The 11,977-nt window shown below is 28.2% G+C and overlaps 1 long non-coding RNA gene across 1 annotated transcript; it reads left to right on the top strand.

Annotated features, from left to right (window-relative positions):
• Positions 1-9,772: 9,772 nt before the first annotated feature.
• On the top strand, positions 9,773-11,727 carry LOC127143889 (uncharacterized). Its single transcript, XR_007815456.1, has 3 exons — positions 9,773-9,919; positions 10,892-10,941; positions 11,559-11,727. It is a non-coding gene; the product is annotated as an uncharacterized LOC127143889 (long non-coding RNA).
• Positions 11,728-11,977: the final 250 nt, after the last annotated feature.

Genomic DNA, 11,977 nt, shown 5'->3' with positions numbered 1-11,977 from the left:
TAGAACTCATTAAAATTTTTTGAAGGTTAAAAATACTTACCACTAGGATAGAAGTAATTAGACTAAAAACTTTTTAGTTATTTTTAGAAAAATATCTTAGCCATAAATTAAAGAAGATGACCAACATGAAAATGTGTATTGTCTTTTGCATTGCTTTATTACCAAAGTTATGAATAGTAACGATGTATGCTTAAACTAATATGCCGATGTAACCATTATGTCGAGGTCGAAATGTAATGGAGTAAGAATCTTATGTAAGAAATTTTAATAATAGTGGTTTGTGTTTACATGTTTTCCATTACATGTGTACGCCAAAAAAAGTGGTGAAAAGTAATGATAATTTATGGAATGAATGTCATAATTAAGAAAATTAAGGAAAATGATTTTAAGAAAAATATTGCATCTAATAATAAATATATATGCATGAAAAAAAAGATTAGTGCAAACACAAAATTGCAGCTTAAATTATTGATATGAACGTTCAATTTAGGAAGTTTCTTTAATATTTTCGATGTGCAATATATATGCATGAAAAAAAAACATGAAACATCATGATGGATGCTAAATTTATTGAACGAATACCATAAGTAAGATTATTTAATAAAATAAATTTATAAAATTTATATATTAGATCTAATTATATATTTTAGAAAGAAAAAAAAATTATAACACTACTATCATATTCCTTTGAAAAAAAATCATAATACTTTTCTCAAATGCATATTATCATAACACTACCTATCATAATTCTTTCTCCGAATGCATACTATCATAATACTAGGACTATTATAATATTAGGATTATCATAACACTAACTATGTCATAAATCAATCCTTCCCACAAACACCCCCTCATAATCAAACTCAAGGATTCTTCAAAACTGGGAGACTTAAAGAATAATTTTCCTTCCTAATATAGTTTAGTTTAAAGTAAACCAAAATTTTTTTGAAGAATGTATCTATTTTGAATTTTGAAAAAGAGATTTGACTAAAGTTATAAATTTAATATAAATTTAATGTTTTAAATAGTAGATGTCTTTTATAAAATACAACAAAGCGGCAAAATATTTACACCGTATAGAATAATTCCAAAAATAGAAAAAATCCATAAGCCCACCGTGAAAAATATCAAAAATGATTCGTCAACAACGCGCGGATAATATATTTGGTACACGATCGTTTAAATTTAGCTATTGTTTGGTACACGTTAAATTTGGCTACAATTTATTTTTTCAATTTTATCATTTAATTTTGTTACGCTTAAATTTAGTTATACAATCGTTTAGATTTGGACCCAAATCTAAATGATTTTTTTTTTCAAAATTTGGTACTGACTCAAAATTTGGTACACGATCGTTAAGATTTAGCTAAACGTTTTTTTTTTTTTAATTCTTTTGGTTTTTAATTCTTTTGGTACGCGATCGTTTAGATTTTTTTACACGATGATTTACTTTTTTTATATGATCGTTTACATTTGGCTACTCCAATCTAAATTAAATAATTTTTTCAAGATTCTTTATACACGATCTTTTAGATTTTGCTATTTTTTGTACACGGTCGTTTAGATTTGGTTGCTCATATTTAAATGACGTAAAAAAAGAAGAGAAAAAGAAGATTATTTATACGTGATCTTTTAGATTTTGCTATTTTTTATACACGAACATTAAGATTTGGTTGCCCAAATTTAAACGACGTAAAAAAAGAAGAGGAAAAGAAGAAAGACATGGAAAGAAATCTGTAACGACCTAACTCTTTATACTAAGCTGAGGTCATTACTAAAAAGAAACAATAACAATAGACACTTTCTTGAAAAAATGGAAGATTAAATTTTTATTAAATATGGAATACTAAAACATTGATACATATACGCTGAGTCCCCATATGGCATGTCACGGATCCTTCTATGTCGCTCGCCATCTTTCCTCTACCTTTACCTTATCGCTTGAAATATTAAACATAGAAAGAGTGAGTATAAACATATACTCAGTAAGGGACCCACTACTAGCCCCATTAGGTGTCTATTAACTTCCCATTAGAGTCCTATAAAGAATAACCCTGAACTGGCACGTTCTCGAACACGTGCAATCTGTGATCCCATACGAATATATCTGGTCTTCGGTGAACCCAAAGGAACACCTAGGACAAACTGGTCTTTAGTGTACCCAAAGGAAACACTAAGACAATCGGGCTGTGAGTGATCCCGTCAAATCACTCGTAATCATGTCTATGTCATATTGGACTGGTGATCCCGTCGGACTACACAGTCATAAAAAGGTGGTGATCCCGAGGGACACCCATGTGAGTACAACTCTAACAGACGAAGTTAACAGAATACCATATTCATAGCATGCATCATAATATAACATCATAATATGACATGAGTATTAATCTTAACGTTCTTAATCATGTGATTAATATACCATGCACCATCATCAATGTAAACCAGTCATAAACATAATATCAGTCATCGTCATCAATCATCCATATAATGCAGTTATTATCAATAGCATCAAGTTATGCATTTTAGCTACTATCAACACATAATAATAATTATGTGTGGCCTCTTAAATTTAGTTCGAAGGTCTACTAGGAGAATCTGAGATTTTAACCAAACAAAGTACTCCCTAGCTGACAGTAAAAATTCTCCAATTAACTTGATCCTAATCATAAAAGAAAAACTCATTATCTTAATTAATAAAATTAGCAATTGGCTAACATCAAAAAATTCTTCCAAATTAATTAACTTTCTAAAAATTGGGGTTGAAACCAATTCAACAAGAAAAATCCAAGATTTAAATCTTTGAGAATTAGCCAATTGAACCTTTAAAGAAATCCCAAAAAGGTCCAAAATTAAATTAACAAAATATTAATTTAATTTCATTAGCTTACCAAGGTTACTTAAATGGAGATTGAAAAATTCACTTATCCTTAATGGAAAAATTCATCAAGACGACGACAGTAGAGGTTATCTTAGAGAAGAAGATGAATAACTTTTTTTTTTTCCTTTTCTTTCTAACTTAAGCATTCCAATGCTATTTATATAAATAATAACAATAATATTTATTATTATTATTTCCTTTTCTTATATATATATAATACCAAATATATACATATATCATAATTAATATCATAATCCACACAAAATCTAAATTATTAATTATATATATATATATATATATTCACACACACATATATACTCATTTAAATCAAATTCCACGAAAACCAACTTTTCTCTCCAAAATCTCAAATTAACTTAAATTCTTAATTCTTTTTAATCAATCAAATATTTTCCAATAAATCAATTATAACTTCCAACATGAATTATCTTAACCCAACCATAACAACTTCACTCCAAAATCAATATTTATCTTTTTACGGAATAATTAATTATCTTCCACAATAATTAATTATTTATCTTTCTCCAAAATAATTAATTATCTTCCACAATAATTAATTATCTTTTCTTTAAATAATTATATTTCAACAAATATCTTTTCCTTTCTCATAATAATTATATATATATTTCCACATATACATATAATTATCAAATCTCCAACAAACTTTCCACCATACAATTTAATTTAATAACATTCATAATTATTTAATTTAATTCAACTTCAACAACACTACAAATCCACAACTTTACTTAATCCTCGTAACATACCATTTAATCAAAATCTCAACAAACACCACATGTCAAAACCTCTAATTAATAAAATATTCATCCAACAAATATTTAATTAATTTCAATTATCAAATAATTCTCATTAAATAAATTCAAAATGACGCCCAATAAATTAAATCTAATTAAACAAAATTAAGTTATTAACTTCAAAGTTATCTTAATTTTGGGGGCGTTGCAAAATTGCAGCAAAAAAAAAAAAAAAAAAGAAGAAGATGAAATAAATCGCAGCAAGGAAGAGAATAAAGATGAAATGACAAACCAGGAATATTTAAGAAATAGGTGGGGTTTAATTTGTTATATGAACCATAAATAATTTGATATTTTGTTACATTTATGAAAATTACCCTGAATAATATGATCTTTTGATTTTACTGAACTTTCCAAAAACAGTTTTCTTTTCAAAACCTATATAAGTAAGTAATTTATGTGTAAAGGTGATTGATTTTCATTTAGAGAAAATAGAAGATAAATGAATTCTCCCAAAATGATCGAAGCAAACATTGATGTTAAACTAAATTATAAGGGAAGAGAGTTTTTTAAATAGTATCTAATAAATTAACAATTAATTTCCGAAAAAATAAGCTTCCAAACAAAAAATAAGATATATTGTATTTTAAAAAATATTATTATAATTAAATTCAAGGGTACGTTTTGAAGAATTAAAAGAGAGAGAAAGCATATTTAAAATATAAAGAAACTTATATAAATATAACAAAACACCAAATTATTTACGGTTCGCATAACAAAACTCATAAAGTTAGTCATTTTTTAAATATTTCATGTTTGTCCTTCCATATTTCTTCTCTTTTTCGCGATTCGTGTTCCCCTGCGATTTCGTCTTTCTTCTTTATTTTTTTTATGCAATTTCTTTCCATCATCTTTCTTATTTTTCAATTCTTTTATTTACGTCGTTTAATCTTTCCATCGTTTTTCTTATTTTCCTTTATTTTTTCGCGATTTCTTTCAATCGTTTTTCTTCTTTTCCTTTTCTTTCTTTTTTTTCCGCTTCGATTCTTTTCCATCGTCTTTCTACTTTTCCTCTTTTTTTTTCACTGCGATTTCTTTCCATCATCTTTCTTATTTTCCTTTTTTTCTACGCCGTTTACATTTGGGTAACAAAATCTAAACGACTGTGTACAAGACTGTGCAAAAAAAAAAAAAAATAGCAAAATCTAAAAGATCGTGTATAAAGAATCTTGAAAAAGATCATTTAGATTAGAGTAGCCAAATGTAAACTATCGTGTAAAAAAAGTAAAAGATCGTGTATAAAGAATCTTGAAAAAAATCATTTAGATTAGAGTAGCCAAATGAAAATATTGTGTAAAAAAGTAAATGATCGTGTAAAAAAAAAGATTGTGTATAAAGAATTTTGAAAAAAAAATAATTTAGATTGAAGTAGCCAAATGTAAACTATCGCTAAAAAAAGTAAACGACCGTGTAAAAAAAATCTTGAAAAAAAAAATCATTTGGATTGGAATAGCCAAATGTAAACGATCGTGTAAAAAAAAGTAAACGATCGTGTAAAGAAATCTAAACAATCGTGTATTAAAAGAATTAAAAAAATCGTGTACCAAATTAAAAAAAAAATCATTTAGATTTAGGTTCCCAAATCTAAACGATCGTGTAACCAAATTAAACAATGAAATTGAAAAGATAAATTGTAACAATACCTAAACAATCGCGTATAAATTATAGTCATATCTAAACGATCTCATATAAATTGTAGCAATATCTAAACGATTGTGTATCAAACAATAGCCAAATCTAAACGATTGCAAATATATTAGGCGCGCGCGTTGTTCACGGCGTGGTTGACGGGGCATTTTAGGTATTTTACACGGTGGGCCTCTGGGCTTTTTTTCCGTTTTTGGAATTGTTCTATAGAGTGTAAATATTTTGTCGCTTTTTTATATTTTTGAAAAGACCCCTAAAATATATATTTTGATATCTAAGTTTTGAGTCTAGTTTCTATTTATATTTTAGGTTTCAAAATGTTAAGTTTTGAATTTGATTTTGATTTAAAACTTAATTTTGGAAATGTTGCAATTTTACCATTTACGTTTGAATTTTGTTTCAATTTGGCCCTTATATTTCAATATTTACATTTTTCAACCTCAACTTTTTCCTAAATACTGATTTTCCATGTGTTAATGTACGATTGTAAATTTAACTAATTAAACAAATTATAATGAATTAAATTTCACTGTTTTTCATCACTTTTAAAATTAAATTTAAAATTTTAATTCACGATTACTTTAAATTAAATAATAAAGTTAGTATCTAACGAAAAATATTCCAGATTAAAAATGTAAAATCTTGAATCTATAGACCAAATTGAAACAATACTTTAAAAGTAAAATTGTAACATTGATGTTTAGGGAATAAATTGAAACCTAAATCAAAAATTAAAAACTAGATGGGTAACCTTTTGAAACTTATGGACTAAATAAAAACTAGACTGAAAACATTTAGGGACCAAAAAGATATTTTTATCTTAAAAGAAAATATTGTTGTAACTAACTAAGAACTTGTTTAAATTCATTTTATTTTAACATTTTTATAAAAACTTATTAAAATAAAAACATACCTTAGTCGTTTGATAGCTCTTCTACACGAGATTTTCAGAGAAATTTAATTCGTGGAGTTGAACTTGTTGATGTTGTGCTTGTGTTGATTTGATGCAGTGTGGTTCAATCTCTAAAATTTGATTATTTGAATTCGCTCTCAATTAAACGCCTATGCTTGATTTGGAGGAAGCGGAGCACATGATACGTGATGTTTTTGAAATTGGAGGGGATGGTCGACTTCAGGACTTAGAAGTCTATTTATACAGTTCTCTCTTGGGTTTTATGGACTTGAGCCTGGTTGGTCCATTGACCAGATCCATGGGCTCGGCCACATAGATTTGGGTCAAATTTAACTTTTGGTTAAATTAATTTTTTTTTAGCTCAATTGAATTTTAGGCAAGTAAATAATATTTAATTAGACCAACATAATTAACTTGATCCAGTGATCGTAATAAAGGTGACATCATTAGAATTGACAAATTTATGTATTCAATTTTAATTTGAGACACATGCCAATTTTTAATTAATCTCAAATTTAATTAATTTAATAAATAACGTGACAATTTGTGATTGGTATTAAAAATTTGTTTATATGTAAATTTATTTGGTTTGTTATTAAAAGTGTTTAGAATTAATAAAAAGAAGAGAAACTGTAACTCATGGAGTTACTGTTCGAACCAATGGAATAAAGCCTTCAGTTCCTAAATCCATACTTAAAAAGGGTATATCTAATCCATACTTTTTTTTAACCTAAGGCATGAGTGTAATCGTAGTCAACAAGAAAGGATTCTCAAATATTTTGAAGTTTCACGTTAAACCCTAAACTAACAATTACATAAATTTAAACTTTAACTTTTGATAAATTATCAAGTTAAACTTAATTATATCTTATTTTAAAGATAAACATTGCGTAAAACTTTTATTTAAACTTCAAAACTTGTGTATATGTGTCAACTTAGGCTTCTAATAAAGAATTTATTTGAAAAGGGTAGATGAATCAATTTTTCGTTGTTCATTTTGTTAACCCAATATTTAACGAATTAGATAGACTTATTTGGATCGAATATTCAATAGGAGCAGCCCCATTTTCGAGTTACTGAAACAAATTAAAAAAAATTATTAAATAATAACAAATACCAGAGAATGAATCACTTGTAAACAAATTAAAATAAGAAAAACACAAGGAAATCGTAGATGAAAGGATGCAACATTGAATCAAATGAATTGATATAGAAATCGTATAAATAAATAATAGTATTATATGTTGCATGACATTTTGTTTATTGGATTTGAAATAAAACATATGATTATGTATCATGTCAAAATTAGAAAAAAAAAATGATCATGTACCACTATTTCTCCGTCTGCCCTATGATATAAATGGTCTGCATCCTAACACATGACATATTGATTGCACATTGTGTAGAGAAATAACATATTGTTATAATTGTTTCCCTACCTACTACTACTACTACCTACCTTTTTCTATTCTTTTATTTATCTTTAACACATAGTATAAATCATGATAAAACCTTTTCCAAAAGAAAAAGATAATAATTGCATATATCTACGACCATATTAATCATCACACAATTTTAAGCTCTATCTAGATATAAGGTCTGAAAAAGTTGAAAAGACTTACCTTATATCAACATATATCTCAACCCATTGTCCTTTTATAGATATATATATATATCTTTTGTCATGTAAATTCACTGCAAGAAAAGGTATCTACTATGACAGTTCATTTCATCCAAAATTAAAAGGAGAAAAAAAAAACTGTCATAAAAGGTTAAAAATGCACGTTTTTGGCGGGAAAATTCGGAATTTTTTGGATTTAAAGAATTTATGACAGTTTTTAACTGTCATGAATCTATGACAAATTTTAAGTGTCATTGAATATAAATAATAAAATAATTTATTAATTATATATTTTCTTATCTCCTTTCTTATTAATAAAAAAAAACCCTAACTTTTAATTTTACTTTTTTTCCCCAAATTTCTCCTTCTCCCCCAATCTTATGTCTGTGCGCGTTAAGCTTGTTCGTCTCTTCCATCTGCGTGGTGTTCATCATTGCTTGCAAACCGCCGGCGCCTCTTCTGTCTGCGTGTTGTTTCGTGGTTGCTCATGTCCATCGTCGCTCGTTGCTCGTGGTTGCGCATTCTATTCATGGTCGCTCGCAAGCCGTCCGTTTTGTTCCGTCTGCGGAGGTCCGTCGCTCGCAGTATTATTGCCTCTTGAATTTATTTTTTATTTTCTCCCTTTTTTCTCTTATTTTTATATGATTTTATCTTTAGAGTTTGTTGGATTTCAATGTCTATGTGTGGGTTGTTGTTAATTTCAGAAAAAATGATCAGTTACATACTTCATCTTCTTCAACATCAGCTTCTACGGCTACTTCGGTGAATAGCATGTCTGTATCGAGTTCTGTTAGTCGCAATGCCATTCTTGTCAGTAATAGACAAGTGAGATTGTTAATATAAGGCACTTGTGTGTGTAACCATCTTAATTTGAATTGGTAGTTGGCACATCGTGTTTTTCCATTTCGAAGTTTCGTTGTGAGGTTATAAATGATTTCACTGGTGAAAGATGCGTGAATCATAATTTCTAAGAAGATTGAATAATAATACATGAAATTTCTAGGAAGATTGAATAATAATACATGAATCTTAGGTCATGACTTGTTAATATCAAATTTAGTTATGATATATTTTAAAGTGACCTTTCTATCAAACTAATCATGGAAGTAGTAATGTGAGATTTGATTCTTTATGGTAAAAGGGTCCTACACCTCCTTTTTTTATTTTGGTTTTCCTTTTTCTGTGACACTTAGTAGAATTCCTTATGATGTTTGGTCTCTTCCTAGGTTCCATATTTCTTTATGGGCTTTGGTTATGAAGCTTTTTTATTTTGTTCACTTTGTTTTATCTTGTTTGGTACTTCAACTTTTAGGAATTAAAAGTAGAGGATACTTACGTTTAAATAATTAAGAGCAAAGAGAAGTGTTAAAATACCCCAATTCCTAAACATCAACTCATGAGCTTGCTCTACGATTGTTCTTGTACTTCTACTCATTTCTTTTTCTAGCCACACAAGTCGTAGTATAGCGAAGAAGCTAACCTACCAGAGATTTCATGAAGTCTTTGTTGGAATATTGGCTCTCTGCTTATTCTGTGTGGAGAGTTTTGATGATGGGTAAAAACAGGATCTCGATAATTTATGGTAGGAATGTCTTTAAAGATGGGTTTAGACCATCCACATTTCAGTATCTTACTCTAAACATTTACACTCTTCCTTCAAGCATTTCTGTTTATTCTAAGCATTAACTTTATTGTTATTTTTATTTTTCTTCCTTTCTTCTCACTATCTAATGGATTGAACAATCGTAGATGTGAAATGGTTTCTTACTGACCTAACTCTTCCATTTTTAATCTTTTAAAAAAGGAGAGAAATAATGAATAGAATCTTTTTGGGTTGTACTTCAAGTTTACTTTATTTGAAGTTTATGCCAAAAGTATATGCCATTGTTATACTGAATTGATTCATGTATCTCATGTTTCTCTCAGAGAAATCCTCTTCTCAAACACATCACAAATGTGAGATGGGCTTTTGTAGATGTAGTACCTGATTATTTACTTGGGCAAAGCTGCTGTGCTCTCTATCTAAGGTTTAAGTTTCATTCTCTATGTATATACTCTACTCATGGTATCAGAAATAAAATTGAGCTCTCTAGATTTAGAATGTCCATTGTTCGTATAAGGCTTGGTTTGTTTGAATTGTGTGTAACATTGCGGGTTTTGCAATTGCCAACCTTCCAACTTCTCAACTTGGATAGATGGACATTGTTCCATGTAGCAGTTTGCATGTACCAGCTGGCCAGGCCCTTGGTCCCTTTTTCTTCAATGAGTCCATAGACATGGATGACACAATAGAGAAAAAAACCAGAAAATAATACAAGCATATTCTGCAAATCCCAGTTTTGAGAAAATTATTTTATGTGATTGTATTAAATTTTAAATTTTCACATAATAAATTTTCCTAGCTTTTGGTTTTCTTTTTTCTCTTTTTCTAATTTGAATTTTTATCACATTAATTCTTGCATTTTTGGTCTAAAAATTGTGTGAGATGTAGACAATAAATATTTAATGAATTAATATTTTTTTTTTGCTATTCAATATAGAGAATTGGCACATACAAAAAATAATGTGGTAGGTGTCCTCAAACTTAGGACTCCAATTAGAAACAACTCTTTTTTCTTCGCCAAACTCATAAATTGTTCTAATAAAACCACATCTTGACTTTTTTGGGTTCTATTTTCAAAAATGTAATTGGATGTGATTCTTTTATATGAACTAGTTTATGAGATACTATATATATTTACAATTCGACATGTCGTAAAATCTAGATACAACATTATATTTATTATTATTATTATAAATGACATAATAATGTATACATTAAAGGGTTTGGTAAGTTAATCATAAATTCGAATACAAATTGCATCTAGCTAGCTAGTTTGAAAAAAGTATACATCGAAATTTGACATATTAAAGAATTCATCAAATTATCTCCATTGATTTAGTATCTGTAACTTGAATATACTTTTTGCTAAGATGAGACACTCTGTTTTACTTGTCAGGCGCTACTACTTCAAATCCCAGCACTTCATAATTCATTTTCATTTAAAAGGTTGGTTTTCTCTCCTTTTGTACTTTGTGCTAGTGCATCGTTCGATCAATTTTCTTAATTTTAGTCATTGATATGCTTGTAGGTGTTTTAGCTTTGAGTTTTGTTAAGTATGTAGGTTGAATTTGGTGTTTGCGATTATGTATTCTTCAAGTGTGTATGTAATTTAGATAAGTTTGTGGGCTGAATTTGGTGTTTGCGCTTATATGTTGTTGAAGTGTGTATGTAATTTAGCTAAGTATGTGGTCTATGTTGTTGAAGTGTGATGTTGATCATAAAGTGTTGTTGAAGTGTGATGTTGATCATAAAGTGTTGTTGATAAAAAAGTGTTGTTGATCATGAAGTGTTGTTGAAGTGTGTTGTTAATAAAAAAGTGTTGTTGAAGTGTGTTGTTGATTATGAAGTGTTGTTAAAGTATTTTGTTGATCATGAAGTGTGTATGTAATTTATCTTAGTTTATGGGATGAATTTAACTAAGCTTAAAAGTTATTATTCTTGAAGTGTGTATGCGCTCTATGTTGTTGAAGTGTGTTGTTTATCATGAAGTGAATGTGATGTGTTTATGTGGGTGAATGTGTTGTCTTGTTGAATTATTTTTTTCTTTTTTCTTATCTTATTAGGTTTTGCCACAATTCATTGGAGCAATAAAGCCATATTTACGCCAATTCATTGATGTATAGGCTTTTTTGTAGGTTTGGTAGGATTTTTTTTTAAAATATAGTTATTTAAATAGTTTGTTCGTACCAAAACACATTTGTACCGACAATTAAAACAATATTACAAAGTGTGTTGGGCCTATAAAAGCGTTCACTGTTTTTCCATATGTGATTGTATTAGTGTAATGGTATGTGTAATGGCAGGGCGACAAGAAATACAATATTCAATAAGAAAGAGGGTTGTAAAATGATGACAGTTAAAAAGTGTCATAAATGATAAATAATGACATTTAATATCAGTCATAGAATATTAACAATGATAGTTATCCTCCGTCATAAAAAGTAAACTATGACAGTTATAAGCTGTCATAAAATATAAACAA

The sequence above is a fragment of the Cucumis melo genome, chromosome 11, assembly GCF_025177605.1.
Source record: "Cucumis melo cultivar AY chromosome 11, USDA_Cmelo_AY_1.0, whole genome shotgun sequence".
Classification (NCBI taxonomy): Eukaryota; Viridiplantae; Streptophyta; class Magnoliopsida; order Cucurbitales; family Cucurbitaceae; genus Cucumis; species Cucumis melo.
Note: the sequence above shows the minus strand (reverse complement) of the source record. Positions and strands in the feature narration are given on the sequence as shown.